Raw genomic sequence first — 18006 nt, forward strand, 5'->3', positions numbered from 1 at the left:
GGCGGGAGCTTGTCCGGCTGGCGCTGGCGGAGCGTCCTGCCACGGGCACCCTCAGGGAGCTCCTGCTGGGATTTGGGTGCACGGGCCAGAGCAGGGGATGGCTCTTTGGGGTTCTGCCTGGTGTAGTACCTCGTAGGGTCATTGGAGATGTAGCTCTAGAGAGAGAAGGCGGGCAAGAGGAAAGGGGTCAGAATTGCTTTGGAATTATTGTTGTGCCGGGATCTGAGGGAGAACCCTCAGTGCTTTACCAGCCAGGAAAACAATAATTGGAACTTGTCATGCAAATGTAAACTGCAAAATTCAAACTGTGATGTGTGCCTCAAAGAGGCACGACTACTTAATGTGCCAAAATCCAGTTTATCAAATTATTAGAAAGCAAGAGATTAGAGAGAGAATAACATAACTCACTGTTGACTATGTGTGAACTATTTGTATTCAGACAGACAAAGGAAATTCAATAAATCCACTTTCCCTTTGGTTTTTACTTAACCTGTGAGAATAACTGTTTTTCAGATAACTTACCAAAAACTAGCATGTCAAATTAAAAATGTTATTTTTAAAGGAAAAACAAGTAAGTAAAGCAATTTTTTGCATACATTAAGTACTTTGTTCTATTTTAAATGAAATATTTTTCAACTAAATTAATTCTCTAATAAATATATCATCTGACACTGGGGGAAAAAAGTATAAACAATGTTTAATTTTTTTTAAATTAAATTATTATTTTCAGGAAAAACACCACAGCAAATTAAACAATGTTAAAAACATGTCAATCAAGCTCAAACCACATTTTTACTGAAAAAGTGCTGGGGAATGAAAAGTGGAAAGGTGGATTTGCAGTACAGTTTTTTATTTTCAGTTTCTATTCTCATGGAAACACCAGATGGACATTCTTTTTAATATCATGTAATCCTAGAGACATTTCTGCTATGATCACAACCTGAAGGCAGGCCTTTTCATTTTTAAGCAAACCAGTTCCATCCTCCTAAACAATTTCAAAAACCATTTTTCTTCAGTTCTTGCTAAATACAACTTTGAACTGGGAGGTTTACTCATATCCAGAATAAATCCAGTTAGATTTTTTGTTTATGATTCCATGTGGACACTTGCTGAGGTTACATCCCATCCTGTATGTGTGCTGCAGGATGGGTCCTGCTTCTCAGCTGTGCTTTCTTGCTTAAACTGTCACACAAACTCCAGCACAATGTGGAAACCATAGGACAGGGACTATTTCAGCTCTCACTGCTATAAATTCTTGTGAATCACTGGTGTCCCTGTGCACCGATGACACAATGATTTAGGACAGAGGGAGCTGCAAAATACAGAAGGAGTGAAGGCGCTATACACTCCAGAGGACAGCAATTAGAAGGATTCAGACAGAAATAACATTATTTATGTATTTACTAATGTACTTTGTAAAAGCAAAATAAGTAAGATTGATAAACTCCTCCAGAGATGAAGAATTACTTTTAGATTTTATCCAGGTCCTAATTTCTGGACAATAATTTGGCTCTCCATCTGAACAACTTTATTTCTTCTAATGACAGCCAGTGGATTTTACAATACATGTTCATACCCATTTCTTCCAAAGAGTATTTTCTTCCCTTTACAAAATGATTGAAGAGGCTCATTCCTTGGTTCCATATCATGATTTAAATAGAATTATGGTATAGGCAATTTTATTACAGAGACAAAAGGCACTTTGGCCACTTTGGCTTGTGACCCACTAAGGCTAGGCTTTGGATTTCTGCACTTGGTCTTTAACATAGAAATGTGCTTTTTGAAAGCCAAGAAATTGGGCTGCAGTGAAGCAGTGTCAAAAAATACAGAGCTAGAGATCAAGCAGCTTTGTGTATGAAATATTTCACTGTCCCCTGGGAACTGTATCAAACAGCAGCAGTGCAGCTCTGGTTCAGTGCTCCAGCTGCAGGCTAGGCATTGCTCTGATCAGCTCCAAGGGGGAGCCAGTTGTCAAAATGCAAGTTGAACACTATTTACATGCTTAATAGCAAAGCCTAAATGTGAAAAACTTCCAGTCAGATGCATTTATCTCCCTATTTGAACGGGTTTTTGCCTGGGGTAATTAACTCTCTAATGGTACTCACTCCAGAGTGAGGAAAGCTGCAGAGGTTGACACAAAGCAGCCCAGGACACCCTGAGCAGTTGACTGAGAATTCACACAAGCTGCCATCTGCCTTCCCCACTCCTGTTCTCTCTGCCTTGCAGCCTTCCAGAGGACCTCCTGGGCTCAAGGGAAGGAAGAACAGGGAGCTGGGAAAGGGAGAAATGCAACAGGGGGAAGAGAGTTGGATTGACTGATTTCTTATCTTTCCATTCAGCCATGGAAAGATAAGAAATCACTCAATCCAACTTGGTAACTGCACCCTATTTTGGATTTATGTCCCATATCCATCTCTCTCTTTTGCTCCTTAGGCTTTACTATTAAATGTTAGAGGGGAAGAAACTGCTGGACACTCCCAAACCATGTGAAAGATAAGGGTTAGGAAATGTGGGCTGGGTTTTGACAAGCTATTTAACAAGTCCAAGTACCCTTTAGCATGAGCAGATCAGTGATTTACTGTTCTTGCAGACAAGGAGCACATCAACAAAGAAAAGACCACCAACCCACGAAGTGATCAGGCAAAAATTGGATATAAGTATGTGCCAGTCCAGGGCCCAGAGCTGCACCTCTGTCAGGAAGGGGCAGCCTCTCAGCAGCTTGACAGGTCACACTTTGGGCAGTAAGGGATGAAATATTAAAAGTTCTAATTAAAGCAGAGCACTGATAGCTCAGCTGTCTTCACTGAGCCAGCAGCCTTTCTGATGTAGTTTACTCTGACTTTAATTAAAGGGGTCTCACAGCTGTATGGCAATCTCCCACATGCAGGAGAAAAAAATCCCCTTCCTTGCTGCTCTCATCTCAAACAAAACACCAGAAGTACATGTGACATGCAAGGTGAGATCCAAGTAAAATTGCAGCACAGATAAACATAATCCTAAACTATGGGTTTGCCTAAGTGGTATGGGAAAAAAAAGATCTAATTTTTACAGAAAAATATAGAACAAAAATATCAGTTATATGTAGTTTAGAATCCAGAGACAATTTACATCTCAGGTTATTAATAACAACTGCAGAGCACTGTGATTATCTTATTTGAAGGGGGTTTTGCAAAACCCACTCCTGAACATGGACATTGCTAGTTTGATTAATGTCAAAGTTAAATGGCATAGTCCGTGGAAAAGAATGTAAATTCCCATATTGGTGCCTTTGGAGAATCTTCTGACATTATGGAGAAGCAGAGGGAAACACAGAGCTGGAATTTTTTGAAAGAAAATACATTTCTGGATTGATTACACAGGGCTCATATGAAGTACTGCCAGTAATAGAACAAAAAACCCCACCCCAAACAAACATTGAGTGAAATGTACAAGCTTAAATAATGCACTAGTTACCATATAAATGGTTTATACTGAGTAGGGTTGAAATACAAGCCCTGGTCACTATGAGGAACATTTCATTTTTCAATAGGTAAAATACTGTTCAATTAGCTCATGTCATCGATACAAAGCCTTTGAAAAGTATTCTGAATTGATAAACCCCTCAGTTAAAAAAAAATCTTATTTCTCTATCTGCACAGGATTTCCCTCTCTTTCAGCACCTTTGAAATAAGCTATCTCAATAATTCACACATTACAAAAAATCCACAGACACTAACCTTTCTGAAGATGGAATTGTTAGGGAAATCTCTTGTATGGTTTAGGTATGTAACTAACTGACATTTTCTGCATGAAAATTCACAGAAGGGCACATTAAATTACACTCTGCAGACACACTGTGCAAAAGTCTATGAACAACATGTCTTATTTAAAAAAATACAAATTAAAAGAGTGGTGCAGGATTAGATATATAAAACATAATGCTCTTCAATTTATCCACTAAAGGGCAGATTGACTTGAATGTTTTGCCCATGTGCAGAAAGAATGGAATCAAATTTATAACAAAATACTTCCTTTCTTGCACATTCATTTGCTAAATCTAGAAGGCATATAGAGCTAACAAAAATCCTTTTCAAATGTATCATGAAGAAATCTTCTGCCCTCAATTTAATTTATGTTTTTCTGTTTGATGCATTTGCAGATATTAACACATGTTTGCTACCACCTAAATTTGGTTGAAGCATGCTTCCACCTACAACTCTTAATTTACTGTCCCTATTTGAGATATTGACATTATGATCTCTGAAACCAAAGATAAAACCACAACAAATACTGGAAGGCCCATCTTTATGGTGGGATAAAATAACATTTTCCAAAGACTCCCAGAAATGAAATTACCTCAGAGCTTAACTCACTGTGTGGATTGAAGCTTTTTGTACCAGACACAGTCTAGATGTTCTGTGACTCACACAGCCTTGCCTCATGCAAACTCACTCACATGGGAGCTACCTGTACTCATGTGAACCCCCAAAATAAACACCAGCACAAGGGTCTGCCTGATTGCTGAATCAAAGGGTAGCCTGGGAATTGGTACTGCTCAATTCACCTTTAAATTGACAGAAATCCAGCCAAAAATGAAACTCCCAAACAGGTGTCATGGAGTGGATGGAGCATGAAAGTCCCTGGGGTAGGGCTGAGCAAGCAGCACAGCTCTGTCCCCAGAGCATCACAGCTAAAGCAGCAAGTCTTATGACAACAAAGCCTTAATTCTTTCAGCTGGTGAGCTGCTGTGCCCACACAGTGCTGTCCTGTCAGGATATCTCAGCAGGCTTCCAGCCAGGTTCAAGCTGAAAGGGAGGAACTCCCCTGACAATCTCTGCATGCTGTGGACATGACCTTACATACTCTGCACCAATTCCAGTGGTAGCTTTATCTGAAAATAATAACTACAGCCAATGAACATTTTTAGTTGTCTCAGTAATAATGAAGCAAAGGCCTTTTCTACCAGCTGCTAATGACTTTTTCACTAAGCATAATATTATAATACTAGAAATATTATAATATTCAAGAATTTGGAAAACTAATTCAGAATCCAGAAACTGGGAAAGAGGCTATGGTACTATTACATTGATAAATTTCTCTAACTATCTTCTATTTTCTTTCTGAAAAATACAGTAGCTTTGAAACTTTTAAAAACTACATCAGAGAAGGTGGCAGAGATCTTTAATTAACATCCTGTACTTTGGAGTGTCAAAAACTTGATCAAGCAAAAAGGAGCCTTCAGAGTCTGCTTTGATGCAAACTATTCATGACTTTATTTCCTAATCCTTCTTGTGAAACCACAGTGCAACAGGACTGTTCAGAATCTTACTCTACACCATTCAATAACCTCTACTGCTTTAATTGCAGTTGATTTCAGAGATTTGGCTTCCACTCTTAAACAAAAAAAATTCAAAAAAGAAAAAAGAAAAAAAAAAGAAGAAAAGAAAGGACAATACACTCGCTTCTTTTATGTATAATTTACTACTTAATAAAATCACTTTTTGGTTTCAGATGTTCCCAGCCATTGTTGATCTCCTTTGGAATGATCATATCCATTTGTCTACCCTTCAACTATCTACAACAGAGTCTCCTACATGGATAATTTTTATTGTCAATTGATGTAACTTACTGCCTTCAGTTTTCAGGAATATCTGCTGGTTTTTCTCTTTCCCTCTGACAGAGCTCCATCCTATGGATTTCCTTTGGTGTAGAAGTTCTGGGTGGTGTTTCCTCAGCATTCACAATTGGCTCATCATAACCAAATGTCAGTTTTTCAGATTAGGATACATGGCTTGTCTCCACACACAAAGGACAAAGCACCTGGGTAAAATGAAGGGTGGATGACCCCCAAACCCCTGACTGATGGCAAGGGGCCCCTGCCCTGGCTCCATCCAGGGCCATCACAGTGAGCCATCAGCCATCATGTGCAGGAGTGGCACCCACCAGATGGGTGATGGGAAAAGCTCTCTGGATCACCCTGCAGACAGAAAGGGGTTAACATCTGCAGGGGTGTAGGACGCCTTAAGAGATGTGAGACTCCTTCTGGGTGCCATCTTGTCACTGTCCAAGGCACACTATGGGATGTTTAGGAAAAAGGAATAGTCTGGAATGGCAGCTTATAACCAGCTGACCAATGGACCTGGTCTGACCATGTCTCATGTCTGTCTTTTCTTCTCATCAAACTCCTAATGATTTCTAATGATTCTCCTGGATGGGAAGCTCTGTTCTGTATCCTGTGTCCTGTGGTGCCTCCTGGCAGTACCTGCTCCACTTGGCCACCGCCTGGACATGGGGACACAAGACCTGGGGCACCTTTACCTCTGCCAGGCCACTGCATTCAGGGGCTCCCTGACACCACCAGCAGGAACCAAAGAGTGACAGCCAAGCTGCAAAGATGGTAGAAATTGTGCAGCCTGGTGATCAGTGCTGACAGATCTACCAGGGTGTATCAGCTTCCCTTGCCTGAGAACATTTTGCTCATATGCCAACAAGTCTGTTACTCAAGGTTTCAGTGAATGATGTTTAAACACATTTTCTGTAGGCATATGCTGGTATATTGAACTATCTCATTATCTAAAGATGATTTTCATAGAAACAAGATGAACTTCATCTGCCAAAAATTGAGCACATTAACACCAATTCAATATATTTATAACTCCAACACGTGAATCTAGAAAATACTTTTATCCTGAGAAATGCAAGTGAATAGAGATCTGCAGGATTGATGTCCACAACATTACTTTACAGCCCCATGGAAAGCAACCTCCCATTTGCTGGACAACTGCTTGAGGTCAGCTGAAGTCTTTTCCCACACTAAAAATAAAGAAATTGGTGTTCCACTGTTCGGAAATGTCTACACTAACATACTCACACAGAGGTAGATAAAGTAGGTTAAAATTTCTGTGAGCTCTACCCTCCCATTTGATAATTTTAATGGAAAAATAAAAAGAGAATGCGCTTTAAAATTTCTATCAGCTCCATCGCCTTCTATTTACTAATTGCAATGTACTGAAGTACAGGGAGTAAATATTTCCAAGACAAACAGGAAACTTGCAGGAAAAATTACAGAAATGAACTCCAAACACATGGTATTTGGAAAAAAAGGCTTGATTTTGAAGGGAAGGGTCTGAAAAAGAACGAAATCCTATTATCCAGTCAGTATTTGAGATTTTTAAAGTATCAATCTATGTTTCATCTGGAAATTATTAGAAATTAATTAACTGCCTTTTTAAATAAGACTCCAGACTTGACACACATCATTCATAAAAATATTTCTATGGCACTTGCATCTTCTAATAATTGAAAAAATAATTAATCCTTTCCAGATACCAGTTTGATAAGGGAAATGGTGGTTTCTCTGTTAGATGTTGAAACTCTGTCATTATACTGATGGGTTGAAGGTAAAAGCATGTGCTGGATCTACGACTTGAGCACGACACTAGCACCAGAATGCTGGTTCAAAAAATAAATCACAAGTCACATTAGATCACCAGACTGTGTATTTATGCCACACACAATATGATTGTAATTTTACTAGGCTTTGTAGCCATGATTCCATTAGAGCTTTAAATGTGTCCTTCCAGAAAAAAAATTGCAATCTGCACCAGATTCCTGCAGAATGGCCAAGAGGATGGAAATTACAGCATCTCATTTTATATACTTAAATTAAAACAGATGAATCACAACTTGAAAACTCTCTTTTTCCCTCCATTGATCATGGAATGAGTTTAGGCTGATGTGCACCAATACAGACATTTTTATATGGGCAAATGATTTCTGCTGCAGTGCTTATGGGGGTTTGTTGGTTTGGTTTTGGGGTTGCTTTGGTTTGGTTTTGGATTTTGTGGGATTTCTTGTTGGTTAGTTTGGATTTCTGTGTATGAGTGTTTTTTGGCTTTTTTAGGTGGATTTAATGTTTCTATTTTGCCATGAAGAGCCACAAAGCCACCAAGAGGAAAAATAAAAAGATGAAACACTTTTTTGGGATTTGAGGCTTAGCTTTTAGTTTATGCTTTATCAAAAAATTATTGCATGACCTCAGAAAGTCAGTCTAATCTGTCTGTGAAGTCGGGGCATTAGCTCTTCCCTACTTTGTAATGGCTGCAGGTAAATGAATACACCAATGCCTGGGAAATGTTCAGATATCATTACATAAGTATGCCAACAGAGAGGCAATTCTGTAGCTCCAAGGAGACATTCCTTTTTCAATTATTCCAGAAATATTTTTATGAAAGTGTTCAAGCACAGCTGAATTACCTTTTTATACATAGTCTCTTATATATGAAATATACCTTTATACAAATAGAGTTTAATGTATGCACTTCAGGAAGTTTTTTGACTTTTTGAAAAAATTCTGATGAACTTCATTCAGTCCTGTATTTAAATCAATGTTAGATAAATAAAGGTGCTGCTTTTTTGAATTAAATTTCAAGGTTAAAATAGGCAATGAATTAGCAATTTCTTACTACTTAATCACAATAATCATTATTTGCAGATAAGCTCAAAGTACATCTTTGAGCACTCGCACACAGATTTTCTAAAATTTATAATAATTCTTTTAAAAAATTATCACACCTCTTAGTTCTTTTGGTTATAAATTACAAAGATTCAAACAATTGATTTTTTAGGCCAGCAAATAGATGAATTTTTATTTTACATAATTTCTATGATATTTTTACTTGCAGCTTCCCCCTTTCAGCACAATTGCACTGCTGAACCACAACTCTCTGCCACTAACCCATCACTTTACCTGTTTCTTTTCCCCCACATGACTCTAAAAAGGCCTTTATTAGCCCCTTCTTTGATGAAAAGATTCTGAGGGTTTTTTCCCCAGAAATCTTTGCTGTAGAATGTATAAAAATACCTAAGATGTGGAGATTTCTGTAACCACAATATCTGCACAAGAAGTCTACCATGAAAATGAATAGAACTAAAACACAAAGAAACAGTAACAACAGAAAACTCATTAAATTCCCCAATATATCTGACATAATTTTCTTTCTCTCCCATCCTACCCACAAGGACCTCAATGTCACATTGTCCTGACAAAGACCTCAGCAGCAGGTAGGACCAACCCTATCTGAAGCCCTCAGAGGCCAAGTCAGGAAGAAGGAGAAAAAGCAATTCCATGAATCTTCAAGCCTGAAGAGTCATGAAATCTTCATGAGATTTCTGCAACAAGAAATACAGCCACAGCACAAGTGTGATGGCAACTTCCTAATTCCTACAGCCTGTCCAGTATTTGGGTCAGGTTTCAAAAAAATTCTCTTTCTATGATGAGCAAAAAATTTTCTCAGTCAGATGAAAGCAGCACAATTAAAATCTCCCATAACTATTCAAATACAGGCAGAGAGACCAGCAGCAAAGGCAGCAAGTTCTCCTTTACAACCTTTGAGCTTTAGCAATACCAGCTATGCGCTGTCTTCCAAATCCAACAAAACCCAGAGCCTCAGTTTCTGTAGGAATGCCAACAGTGCAGAGGGTTTTTAAGGGATTTGGGTGGTTTGATATGAGAGGTGTTTGTTCCAGCTGGAGTGGAGAAGGGAAGGGCAATTCACACATGATTTGAAGCCTCTGCATTTCTTACCTCTGTAGCTAATATAAACCAATTCTCATTAAGATATGTGCCTGGCTATTTGTTATTTTCCATACTGCATCCAGGTTTGGTAGAAAGGAATCCCAAAGACTGATAACTCAGCATTTTGTGAATGGCAAAACTTTCATAAAGAGTGTGTGGGGAAGACCAAGAAAACCAAACACAAAATCCCACTAGCTAATGCTTAAGTAACAAATGCCACCAAGTGCTCATTTCCTGAACAACTCTTTCCAGCTGAACTAAAGTGAAATGTCCTTTACAACTGTAACCCTCAGGAAACAGACACACCAAACTTCTGATTTGCTACTATTTATTTCCTGGCAGAGTCACTATCAGCTGGCTAGATTACAGCCTGCAGTAGATACTGCCTGTATAGTGAGAAATTATTCTAAGTTAGCGATGAACTTCAAGTGCTCCAAAAATCACCCAAAGAAGCTCTTGCAGTAAATGGTAGACACCATAGGAATTTTGGTCAATCACATGATTTAAGTTTACTGGTGTTATTTCTGTCACTGCTGTATCAAGCCTCAAACTGACAGTTGTTTGAGCAAGGGAAATAGGAAAAGAGTTACCTGCTTTGTGATGTTTTATTTCACAACTTTCTGCATAATTGTGTGTGTGGTATCTATTCAGTGATTTTGAAGCTCTGCAGTTTTATTCTGATAATAGAAGTGGAAGATAGTAGGGCAACTGAAGACTGAAAGTTTGTAAAATATAATCATGGGAATAAACAAAATAACACTTTCAGAGTATAAGGAATTTTTTAAAACCTCTTTATCTTTTATCTTCCTTTGTTTTACATTTGGCCAGAGACCTCTGATGTCAGCCTTGGATCCTGAATCCATGCAGGAAGTCTGACAAGAAGCACTGAATTTCTGCAAGATTCAGCTACACTTCACAGCACGTAAGGTATCAAAGCAACCAAAGCAGTGTTACATCTCCTGCTCCCCAACAGCAGGAATGCAGTGACAGAGGTAAATATATACTTGAAAGAAAATTATTTTTAAAAAGGGCAAAGCCCAAAAGCTGCAGTTCTAGGTAGGGTAAAGTACCTCTGTCTTGTGTTTAGAAAAGGACAAGAAAGTTTAAAAGACCAGATCTTGCTGCAATTGTTTAATGTGGGTTTGTAATCTATATATTAAGTACAAAAATAAGGTACCAGTCTTTATGGAAGCTTGCAATTAAAGTGCACAAGGTAGCTATCTCCAATTTCAAGTGGTAAAACCATATCACAGGTAGCTCAGTCAGTTACTTTCCCACTCTCTTTTCAAATTTTTAAATTTTACAAGTTTTTTTCTGCTTCTTATAGCAGCAAAAATTCTAGTTTTGTCTCTTGTTTAAATTCTATTTCACTAACAAAACAATGAATCCAGATAAAAATACTATGTCCCTCTTGCTTTTTCAAGAAGAGCAGTTGCATTTTATTGGGATAGGGAAACCTCTCCAGGATCAGCTAAAATTCATGGCTGATTACTAGTTTTTAAAATAATTTTCATTTTCTTCTCTTTCTGACTTTCAATTATAGGTAACACATCTGACTCCATGTTTGTTGTTTCCAAATGCTCCTTAGTAAATAGAAGTGTACAGTTTGCTCCTATACGTGCTTCACTCCCAGATTTTCTCCTCTTTATCCCACTCCCCCAGGCTTCAGAGTACCCATCTCCATGGCAACACTCGATAAGGTTGGTGGGTGGTGTTATCACAGCAGGCTTCCCCACAGAAGGTCTCAGCCATATGGATTATTTATGAACTTGCATGACAACACCAGACCCACTGAAATACTTCTTGAGCAAGTTTTTGTTGAAAGGCAGTGATTCAAAGCAGAGTATCCTCACTGCAGCCAGCACCCAGGAGGAGAGAGTGGGGGAAAAGCAGCACCAAGGTGGTCCCTGATCCCTCCTCAGAGCTGCCTTGCCACTGCCTGAAAGCTCCTCTTGCCCCAGAAAAGATTTATGTGCCATTAATCACAAGTGGTGTATATAAATCTGTCAGAATCTGGGAAGTTGTGCTTCTGACAAGAATAACAACCATGACTAAAAGGTTGCTACAACTGGTGCTGTTGCAGATTTGGTGCTCCTGAATTATTCTCTGAACCAAACTAAAGCAGTTTGGCTTTGCACTATAGTCTCTTCACTTGATATTTTTCCTAGAACTTCAGTATATTTTTTGGCAAATTCTGCATTTATACTGAATGTATTGAAATTGCACAGACAATTTCTTGTGAAGGATTTCTGTAACAGCAGCCTAGTTCTTTAAAGTCAAAGAGTGCACTCTTTGCTTTTTGAGCAAAAGATATAGGGCCATAAGGGCCTGGTGTATGGAAACCCTTTGTGCAATAATTTTAATAAATTTAGCAACTTACATCTTAGAGTGAGACAGATTTTCTCTAGGTAGGGGAAAAATGCTTTATTTCCCAAATAGGCATGTTTGTAGTTTTTGACATAGTCCATACTCAAAATTTAATGGTGGTGATTTATCTTCCCAGCTAACTGTAAGTTTAAAAATATACATATGAACCCTAAGTGGTCCCAGTAGGCTTTCCTTATCATCAATAAGCAGGAAATGTTGAGGCACAATTTATCAGACCCATTATTAACATCTGCTCAAAGATTATATGAATTGCACCCTAAGCAGCAAAAACACCAGCAAGAGCTCACACTGTAGTTCAGCCAGGTTTTTGGAGCATAGTTCAGATGCAGAGTTTCAGATCAGCCAGTCAAAATGTTACCAGATTTATCCCACTCTTCCTTCTTCATCACATGCAATCCAGCCCTAATTAGGGTAAAATGCTCCAGATTTGATGAGCTGAAGCATTTACAATGCTGAAGGTGATTAATTTTGAGAAAACTTAGTGCACTTATGATAATCAAGTGGAGGAGGCAGTAAAAAACAATGTCTGGTCTTCAGACAGAGGGCAAATTTAAAAAATGAGAACTCAGAGAAAAAGGAATCCAAAATCACAGAATGTAAGAACCACATTAAAAAAACTACCTTGACAGAAGCTTTGTCACTTGTCTTCCTTGGATACAAATTTTTAGATGCAGATTGTGAGAGAATTCTGAGATATTTAAGGTATTGCTGAAGAGACTTGGCCAAGTTCACATTATTTTCCACATCATAATTTCTTTCATTATTTTCATTCTGTCCCAAAGTCCTGCACAGCAAAAGCAAGGAAAAGAAAGTTACCAGCCTGTCCAATGTACAAAGTGGCCAACTTAAAAGGCACTGCAAGCCACTGTAGTTCAATACATAACAGGAAAGTCACTCAAGAGCTTAGCAACCAGAAAAGTATAGAAAATTCAATGGTTCAGCAAAAACAGTCAAAAAATCTTGCACTATTAACAATTTATTTCATGCAGCAAAGTTAATGATTCTAGAGTAAATCAAATAAAATGTCACATCAAGGCAAAGACATATTCAAAAGCAAAGAAAATGCCTGTAAAAAGAAAATAGACATGATTAGATTGCACCCCAAAGAAATATGAGATGGTTCTAAGATTTAAAAAACTTGCTGAATGATGATGAGATTCAATGCCAATTTGGCCCTGCACCAATGTAAAAAATAGAAGAAAGACTACTGGATATGCAGAAATAATGGAGCAAGTAAACTCCAGTGAAAAGCTTGACAAGGGAATAATGAGATGGAACAAATATCTCTTCTGATCTTCTCATGTGACTGGGATTCACAGAATAGTGGTGTTTCCTGAGTGGTTTATACAGATTTTGGTGACATTTGCAAAGAAAAGCTAGAAATGAGATTAAATGATGGCAGTGTGGAGGTGTTTATATGGGATTCAGAGTGCTGTGTGCAGTGAATTTGAATTATTACCAGCTGTCCTCATCTATCTCAACAACACATAAATGGTGATGATAATTTAAATGTCAGCATCAGTAACTATTTCATTCCTTGTGCAAGAAAGCAGAGAGAAAACTCCCAGCCTTCTTCCTTCCCTGTGAGTGAAGCTGCTTGAGGGAAATCACCTTTTGGTGTCACCATTTCCTACTCACATGCCCACACACTTCTCCAGGGAAGAATTCCAGGTGGAAGTGTTTTACAGCTCAGTGAATGAATTTGACTTTCAACATCTCTGTGCCACTGTAAATAAAATTTTATTCTACCAGCTCACATCTTGGCACTAATGCAGAGGCACAGCCTGAGAGAGCACCATTATATCATTTTCCAAAGCTGGGGTTTAATTATATTACTTTAATCAAAAATTAACAGACTTCCTTCCATGCTCACAGTTGTACCAAATGTGTGTCTCTACTAATTTAACACTAATAAATGTAATTAATAATCTAATTTACTCTGGTGGCACTGCAACCAACAGTGCTCACAGGTTTGCTCACTTTGAAACAGCAGAAAAATCCTCCATTTCTCCCCAGTGTGTAACAGCAGGTTCCCATCAGGGACACAAACTCTAGGAAAAAGAAGGGTAACTGCACAGAGCACTACAGCAAACCTGATATAATTTACCATCAGCCTAGCTTCCTTCTCCTTCTGTTTGCATTTTTTTTCTTATTCCAGAGTTCTAAATTCTGCCTTCTGATGGAGTGTGGACATGCAGGTAACATTATCCACCTTTTCAGCTTAAAGCAGACCAAAACTATTCTGCAGTTTCAGAAAAGCCTGGGCACTGTGCTTTCTGCTTCAGTAGAGATGAACTAATGCCAACAGGCTTTCTTCATAGGAAGGATCCCAGTTGCCAACACTCACCTTTCATTCATTGATTAATTCCAGCACCTATCTTCTGCTTTCTTCTAGAAATTTAAAAGGAAGGGAAAATAAAAAAAACCCCAAACCCAAAATACCTGAATCCTGCCCCAAGGATTTCCACTGGAGCTAGTGGGGACTGAATTCACAGAGAAAGGACAGGATTTAGGTTGGCCTTTCAAACCATTATTTACAATATATAGTCACTCTCACTGGCAGTAGAAGTAAAATCTGGGATCTAAGATTTCTCATTTTTCATATGGAGGCAATAATTGCATTCATATTTACATTCCAGATTAGCTGCAATATTTTATGCTATAAACATTTAAACAATTAAAATGTAAAAGACTACAAAGCTTTATGTTTCATTTGAAGGCAACTTTAATAAGATGCTATAAATAAATCTGAAAGATGTTAAAAAATTTTGTAGTTCACCATTATATCACCTTGTTAACTCAGGAATGAAAATGCATTAGCTAACCAATTATTGCTATTAAATTAAAATATTTATTTTAAATATGACAAAGTCATACTGGAAAAGGGATGAAAGACAATATATAAAAGCCCTTGGTGAGTAGGAGAAATGACTGTCAGATGAGTTCTTTTTGTGCACTTATTTGAAAGTATTTTCAGTTTTAATTTGCTCTGAAAGATGACTTTGCATACAATGAACTTAAGAGTGTAAAGACAATACCATAAATAATTATTTATCTACAGAAATAATTATGTATTTCCTACAAACTCAAGCATTTTAGAAGCTTCTTTTGTGGAAATAACTAAATCACTGCACCTCTGCTATTTCTGGAATGTTCCCAATTAATAGAAACCATGCATTTTTAGCATAAATTTCTCCCTTTTAAATGCTGAGAGTATCTTATTACTGACTTAATGATGGTTTTATTACAGAAATAATACTATACCCCATTTCATACATTGAAGTTTGCTGGAAACGTTTGTGGTTTTGCCTAATTGCACCAATGAACACAACTGACATTTATTCCCTCGGTGTAGAATGGACTTTTTTCCTTTATCTTGAGCCCTCTTTCAAGAGAGGGTTTTTTGAAATTTAATAAGGACCCAGGAAATACCACGTACACTCCAGTTAGCCAGCAAAGAAAGAACTTTCATCTTGAAATCAAACTCCCAGTTCCAGCATTTTTTTTCAAGATGAAATCCATGTCTTCTGTTTCATCAGATTTTATATGCACTAATTTAGCCTAAGTCAATTTACCTTTCAAGTGTCTGAGTCTATTTTCCTGCTCTCACCAGCTCTGTGGGGATTAATGACTCATTAGTATGACTTCATATTGTCTTATTACACACGTTACCCTTAATAAAAGGTCTTCCTGACATAATGTTTCTTTGATAATTAGATACCTACTCTAAGTTGCTTTTTAAATTATTTAATTATTATCTGATAAGATTTTAGCAAGCACACTGAGCACACTGAACATATAACACACTTGATCAGAATCTACAAGACACCAGATTTCCTACTGTTCTCTGACCTACAAAACACATTGCAAATGGACAACCAGAAAAATCAATTAGTGCTTTAAACTGTTGGCACATAAGATAATGCTTTCAGAAGCACAGCTTGGTGACTGCAGAAAATCTATCCACAATAGGAACCGCTTTACGTGAACACATTTGAAATTTTGATGTTCTTGAAGTATCAATATACAGAATGTTGCAGGTTTTTTCTACCACATAGTTATAGTTAAAAATGTAAAACATCTAAAACTTCCTAAAACCAGGAATTCCTAAAAGTGGGCATTTGCTTTCAATCTAAACCTTAAATAATTTTTTATGTCTTCTTATTTTTTTATTTTTATATAACTACAAATCTGGAACACTGCAGAATATGGCCTTGATATCATGAAAATCTGGCCTATTTTGTCTTACCCTCATGAATAAAAATTTTAGGTACTCTCTTAAAAAAATCCCCAGAAGATATTGAAGATCATTTCTGATACCATCTACTGAGAGTAATCCATTCAATACTGACATTTTGTGTATCTAAGCAGTGAAAACATGTTTATGGATTCAAGCACATGTTGTTATCACCTTTATGGTAATCTTTAGATCACTATCTTCTTTACACATTAAGTTTCTACCTTACTGCATTTCTGAATGGTGCTGTGATTTTAAGAAACACTTTTGAATCAGCAAACATAAAATACAAAGTTTCTGAATAAATCCAAACAAAGTGAGGCAAATGCAGTTGAAGACATTGGGAAGTATCAATTACACAACAATTTATTTCCAGAAAAAAGCAATCTAGAAAAGAAATTGTTCTGGAGTATATGCAAACCACGTGCTACATTACATAAAAATCTGAATTTCAACATTCAATATTTTTGCCATCAAGACTAGAAGCTCAAATTTATCTCACAATATGAAAGTTCTTTAAACAAAAAGCCCTTTCTTTCAATTTCACTACTTTTGAGAATGTATTTCTTAAAATCACATAAGAGAAAGCAAAATTCCTCATTTTTAATTGTTCTTAAAACTTCATTCTTGGGTTTGTGTGGTTGGGTTGCACTTAAAAGCCTGCAGGACAGAACAGACCAGATAAAAGAGTCTCTTTATATGGGTAACTGTATTTCATGAGATAATTGCAGGTTCTATAATCATATCACTCTACAGAATTACTGATGTGTCTTGCAACCAATTACTGCAAAGTCACCCCTCAATACCTTTCAAACCATGTCCCAACAATATTTTCTGTCATGGGAACTTTCAGGAATATCTCCTTCCTGAAGAAATTTTGCAACTACTACTAGGAATCTATGGACTTCAAATCAATTCTAGGTATGTTTTGGAAGAACTTGATTTTGAAAATATAATTAGTCACTCAGAATGCCATTCAATGCTTAGTCCAGAATAAAATACCTCCTGTAGTTGAGCTACTATAAGTTTGCCTTTTTAAGCCAGTCATAGGAAGGGATGGCTGAACTGACACTAGACAGTGCATAAATTGAATGAAAGGCCTGATGTCTCGAATTCTGGCATCTTAATTAACAATTCAAACTGTATTTCCTTAACTTGATGATTAACAGAAGAACAAGGTCCAGGGTTTTAATGCATTTTGTCCCCTGAACACTGGTGGACACCTTTACCATATAGATAGTGGCTTTTGTGATTTTTTAAATTATGCTTCTGGGCCAACCTCTTTCTTATCATTTGCAAACCTTTCCAAAACCCAAGAGAAAACACTACAGAAGACTTACCTTGCTGTGTCAGATCCTTCAGATGCAAATACATCAGGGCGCCTGCTGTGGATTTTGTGAATGGTTGAGAGTTCCTGACCAATAACATGCTGGGTATAATCATCTTGCCAGGTAAAACCTGATAAATAATGAAACAAACAAACAAAAACAGAGTGAAAAATAATCACTATTTAACAACTTGGAAGTTTGGAAAAAATGTGTCCTAAATAAACAACGTAAAAAAAAAAAAAAAAAGAAAAAAAGAAGCCTCTCTCGGTTGGAACCCACAAGTCAACTACAGAATCTTCTCTTCTGTATGAAATTCTGCTTATGAAATTTTGCTAATGAAACTTTGCAATGGAAGGAAGACAGTAAATCATGCAAGGACATTTTGAAAGCTTTTGTTCTTAGCAGAATCTTGGCTAGTTGCAAACCAGTTTTAATAGATTGGACAGCTATGGAAATTATCCCACTAGCTGGTGTCTGTTTAAAGGTTGCTTCATGTC

The 18006-nt window shown here is 37.4% G+C and overlaps 1 long non-coding RNA gene across 1 annotated transcript; it reads right to left on the bottom strand.

Annotated features, from left to right (window-relative positions):
• Window positions 1-6: 6 nt before the first annotated feature.
• LOC127059331 (uncharacterized) lies at window positions 7-17641 on the bottom strand. Its single transcript, XR_007777028.1, has 3 exons — window positions 17522-17641; window positions 12566-12728; window positions 7-155 (listed from the first exon to the last, which is right to left on the bottom strand). It is a non-coding gene; the product is annotated as an uncharacterized LOC127059331 (long non-coding RNA).
• Between the last annotated feature and the right edge of the window lie 365 nt (window positions 17642-18006).

Source organism: Serinus canaria, chromosome 2 (assembly GCF_022539315.1).
Source record: "Serinus canaria isolate serCan28SL12 chromosome 2, serCan2020, whole genome shotgun sequence".
Taxonomy (NCBI): domain Eukaryota; kingdom Metazoa; phylum Chordata; class Aves; order Passeriformes; family Fringillidae; genus Serinus; species Serinus canaria.